We start from the raw sequence: 5,000 nt of genomic DNA on the forward strand, positions 1-5,000 counted from the left end.
AACGTAACCTAATTTGTGCCTTAACGTAACCTAATTTGTGCCTTAACGTAACCTAATTTGTGCCTTAACGTAACCTAATTTGTGCCTTAACGTAACCTAATTTGTGCCTTAACGTAACCTAATTTGTGCCTTAACGTAACCTAATTTGTGCCTTAACGTAACCCATGTTGTGCCTTAACGTAACCCATGTTGTGCCTTAACGTAACCCAATTTGTGCCTTAACGTAACCCATGTTGTGCCTTAACCTAACCTATATTGTGCCTCAACCTAACCTATATTGCGCCTTAACCTGACGCACGTTGTCGCTGAACCTGCTCTGTAATTGTTATGCAACTCGTTAAATTAGTGTAGTGTTGCCTAACCGCAACCCTCGCAATATAGTTCGCTATTCGCACTGCCCGGTCCCCTGTGTATCGCGTCATGTTAAACACCTTGCAGGTGTTGCTGACTTTCCACATGCTCCTGCTATACACTGTAATGTGGATAGCAGCAGGACGTACATGCCCCCCCCCCCTTCCCCCCTGCCTTCGCAAGCTGGTCGTTGAGAAGTTTGCATGTTCAATGCCCTTCGCATGCCGACGTACTCAGCCTACGTTGTGGTACGGCCTGTCACCTGTCCGCCGATGTACGCAAAACCCACAAACTGTACTGCACATTGGTCCGTATGTACTGAATGATACATCGTGGCACATGTGTGACCGTACGACGACTGCGCCTAGCAACGGCAGACCATACAGTCCAAATATTGTGCACGCAGCTACGTGTCGTCTCCCTATAAGAGCTGGATTGCAGTGTGGTACGCCATTCAGACGTGTGGGAGGAACGGACGCCCTGGATGGCGATCAGCATGAGCAGTCTGTTGATGTAGTGGAGCGTGTATTCGGACGTAGTCGTCTCTTCTCACACACCGTGATAGCATGTTGCACCGCGTTCCACATCTGCGACATCCTGCAGAGGCCGGCTGACAGTCGTTCGCGCAATGGACACCGCATACGTACGGGGGCTACCTTCCACGTGTTCTCGAGGCGTGCACATGTTGTTGCGTCTATGTGGGCAGACGTAGTGTGTTGTGACACCTGACACAGGCATGCAATACTCGTTGCAAATGGCGATGGACGTCTACGTTTGCTGGTGACGTTACGCAAATGAACAACAGGTAACCCGTTGTGGTGCGGTTGTTCTCGCTAGAGGTGAATCAGTGTTGGCGACGATCGGTCGAGCTATTAACCGGTTGTTTCAGGGATACCCACCATGCCCACGAACGTGAAAGGGGACCCACCATGCCCACGAACGCGAAAGGGGATCTGGGTGTGAGGCGATACGCGGCGGTGGCTGGGTGGGGACCGTCCCCGGCCGGTGAGGGGGGGGCCGCCCGGCGTGCTGGCAGCGCGGTGCGTGGGCGCACGCGCTACAGCCGGCTGGTGGGGGCGGCCAGTGGCAGGCGCGCCGGCCGACGGACGCGGCAGGCGGCGCAGCTGCGCGCCGGCGCCCCCTGCTCGCGGCGCCTTGCGGCCAAAGTAGGTCCTCGCGGGCCCGGTGCGAAGCGCGGTGGCCATCTGCAGTGTGCTGGTCCGATTGAGGACTGTGTGCGCTGAGGATGCGCCGCCGCCCGGCGCTCGGCGCCGCGACGCCGTCTGCTGCTCGGTCGCCCCAGCGGTTCTCGCAGGTGGTTTGTATCGCAGCTGTGCGGACGTGTTGGCGCGTGCGCTGTGCTGGGAGAGTTCGCTTCGGCACCCAAGTGGGGCTTTTGTCCTTCTGTGGCGCTGGCGTTGGAGCTGCCGGTCACCGTAGGTGGCGCGTGTTGTCTCCCGCCGGCAATGCCACGACAGCACGCTCCCGGGCCTCTGTCGGCAGCGGCAAGCTCAGTTGGGAGCACGGGTGGTCGCACCTAAAGCGTCTACTCGCCTAACTCCGGGCGATTGCGCCTCTCTCGAACCCGACCAAGTACTTAGGACGGCGCTGCGCGCCGCCGGGACCTGAGAGGGTTTCGAGGTGTGTTGTGCAGGGGAGCTCAGCCTCCTCCTGTTTGCAGAATAATTGAGCGGACGCTTGCGTGTTCGCGCGGGCCCCCGGGACACACTCCCGGGCGGCCGGCTGCTCAGCTCTAGTTGACGCAGCTCCCTGGTTGATCCTGCCAGTAGTCATATGCTTGTCTCAAAGATTAAGCCATGCATGTCTCAGTACAAGCCGCATTAAGGTGAAACCGCGAATGGCTCATTAAATCAGTTATGGTTCCTTAGATCGTACCCACGTTACTTGGATAACTGTGGTAATTCTAGAGCTAATACATGCAAACAGAGTCCCGACCAGAGATGGAAGGGACGCTTTTATTAGATCAAAACCAATCGGTCGGCTCGTCCGGTCCGTTTGCCTTGGTGACTCTGAATAACTTTGGGCTGATCGCACGGTCCTCGTACCGGCGACGCATCTTTCAAATGTCTGCCTTATCAACTGTCGATGGTAGGTTCTGCGCCTACCATGGTTGTAACGGGTAACGGGGAATCAGGGTTCGATTCCGGAGAGGGAGCCTGAGAAACGGCTACCACATCCAAGGAAGGCAGCAGGCGCGCAAATTACCCACTCCCGGCACGGGGAGGTAGTGACGAAAAATAACGATACGGGACTCATCCGAGGCCCGTAATCGGAATGAGTACACTTTAAATCCTTTAACGAGTATCTATTGGAGGGCAAGTCTGGTGCCAGCAGCCGCGGTAATTCCAGCTCCAATAGCGTATATTAAAGTTGTTGCGGTTAAAAAGCTCGTAGTTGGATTTGTGTCCCACGCTGTTGGTTCACCGCCCGTCGGTGTTTAACTGGCATGTATCGTGGGACGTCCTGCCGGTGGGGCGAGCCGAAGGCGTGCGACCGCCTCGTGCGTGCTCGTGCGTCCCGAGGCGGACCCCGTTGAAATCCTACCAGGGTGCTCTTTATTGAGTGTCTCGGTGGGCCGGCACGTTTACTTTGAACAAATTAGAGTGCTTAAAGCAGGCAAGCCCGCCTGAATACTGTGTGCATGGAATAATGGAATAGGACCTCGGTTCTATTTTGTTGGTTTTCGGAACCCGAGGTAATGATTAATAGGGACAGGCGGGGGCATTCGTATTGCGACGTTAGAGGTGAAATTCTTGGATCGTCGCAAGACGAACAGAAGCGAAAGCATTTGCCAAGTATGTTTTCATTAATCAAGAACGAAAGTTAGAGGTTCGAAGGCGATCAGATACCGCCCTAGTTCTAACCATAAACGATGCCAGCCAGCGATCCGCCGCAGTTCCTCCGATGACTCGGCGGGCAGCCTCCGGGAAACCAAAGCTTTTGGGTTCCGGGGGAAGTATGGTTGCAAAGCTGAAACTTAAAGGAATTGACGGAAGGGCACCACCAGGAGTGGAGCCTGCGGCTTAATTTGACTCAACACGGGAAACCTCACCAGGCCCGGACACCGGAAGGATTGACAGATTGATAGCTCTTTCTTGATTCGGTGGGTGGTGGTGCATGGCCGTTCTTAGTTGGTGGAGCGATTTGTCTGGTTAATTCCGATAACGAACGAGACTCTAGCCTGCTAACTAGTCGCGTGACATCCTTCGTGCTGTCAGCGATTACTTTTCTTCTTAGAGGGACAGGCGGCTTCTAGCCGCACGAGATTGAGCAATAACAGGTCTGTGATGCCCTTAGATGTTCTGGGCCGCACGCGCGCTACACTGAAGGAATCAGCGTGTCTTCCTAGGCCGAAAGGTCGGGGTAACCCGCTGAACCTCCTTCGTGCTAGGGATTGGGGCTTGCAATTGTTCCCCATGAACGAGGAATTCCAGTAAGCGCGAGTCATAAGCTCGCGTTGATTACGTCCCTGCCCTTTGTACACACCGCCCGTCGCTACTACCGATTGAATGATTTAGTGAGGTCTTCGGACTGGTACGCGGCATTGACTCTGTCGTTGCCGATGCTACCGGAAAGATGACCAAACTTGATCATTTAGAGGAAGTAAAAGTCGTAACAAGGTTTCCGTAGGTGAACCTGCGGAAGGATCATTACCGACTAGACTGCATGTCTTTCGATGTGCGTGTCGTGTCGCGCAACACGCAGCTACCTGTACGGCTCGCAGTAGCCGTGCGCCGCGTGCGGAACCACGCGTTCGTCTCAAAACTAACGGCAATGTTGTGTGGTACGAGCGCTGAAGCGCTGGAGCGGCTGGCCTGCGGCACCTGGCGCCTGGCGCCGGTTTTGAATGACTTTCGCCCGACTGCCTGTCCGCTCCGGTGTGGAGCCGTACGACGCCCATCGGCCGTGAGGCCGTTGGACACTGAACGCTGGAACAGGGCCGCCACACGCCTCAGTCCCGCCTATGCAACTGTCTCGAAAGAGATGGTGGAAACTATGAAAAGATCACCCAGGACGGTGGATCACTCGGCTCGTGGGTCGATGAAGAACGCAGCAAATTGCGCGTCGACATGTGAACTGCAGGACACATGAACATCGACGTTTCGAACGCACATTGCGGTCCATGGATTCCGTTCCCGGGCCACGTCTGGCTGAGGGTCGGCTACGTATACTGAAGCGCGCGGCGTTTGCCCCGCTTCGCAGACCTGGGAGTGTCGTGGCCGCCTGTGGGGCCGGCCGCGTCTCCTTAAACGTGCGATGCGCGCCCGTCGCCTGGCGGTTCGCATACCGGTACTTACTCGGTAGCGTGCACAGCCGGCTGGCGGTGTGGCGTGCGACACCTCGTACAACGACCTCAGAGCAGGCGAGACTACCCGCTGAATTTAAGCATATTACTAAGCGGAGGAAAAGAAACTAACAAGGATTCCCCCAGTAGCGGCGAGCGAACAGGGAAGAGTCCAGCACCGAACCCCGCAGGCTGCCGCCTGTCGTGGCATGTGGTGTTTGGGAGGGTCCACTACCCCGACGCCTCGCGCCGAGCCCAAGTCCAACTTGAATGAGGCCACGGCCCGTAGAGGGTGCCAGGCCGTAGCGGCCGGTGCGAGCGTCGGCGGGACCTCTCCTTCGAG

General features: G+C 56.4%; 3 non-coding genes across 3 annotated transcripts in view; all 3 read left to right on the forward strand.

The window, feature by feature from the left end:
• The first annotated feature begins 2,118 nt into the window (after positions 1-2,118).
• On the forward strand, positions 2,119-4,025 carry LOC126447638 (small subunit ribosomal RNA). Its single transcript, XR_007583823.1, has one exon. It is a non-coding gene; the product is annotated as a small subunit ribosomal RNA (ribosomal RNA).
• Positions 4,026-4,378: 353 nt separating this feature from the next.
• LOC126447629 (5.8S ribosomal RNA) lies at positions 4,379-4,533 on the forward strand. The gene has a single exon (XR_007583816.1). It is a non-coding gene; the product is annotated as a 5.8S ribosomal RNA (ribosomal RNA).
• A 188-nt stretch (positions 4,534-4,721) lies between these two features.
• Positions 4,722-5,000, forward strand: part of LOC126447632 (large subunit ribosomal RNA) — a 4,222-nt gene continuing 3,943 nt past the window's right edge. Inside the window, exon 1 of the ribosomal RNA XR_007583819.1 lies at positions 4,722-5,000. This exon is cut by the window's right edge and continues 3,943 nt beyond it. This is a non-coding gene — a ribosomal RNA (large subunit ribosomal RNA).

The sequence above is a fragment of the Schistocerca serialis genome, unplaced genomic scaffold (assembly GCF_023864345.2).
Source record: "Schistocerca serialis cubense isolate TAMUIC-IGC-003099 unplaced genomic scaffold, iqSchSeri2.2 HiC_scaffold_521, whole genome shotgun sequence".
In the NCBI taxonomy this organism is placed as follows: domain Eukaryota; kingdom Metazoa; phylum Arthropoda; class Insecta; order Orthoptera; family Acrididae; genus Schistocerca; species Schistocerca serialis.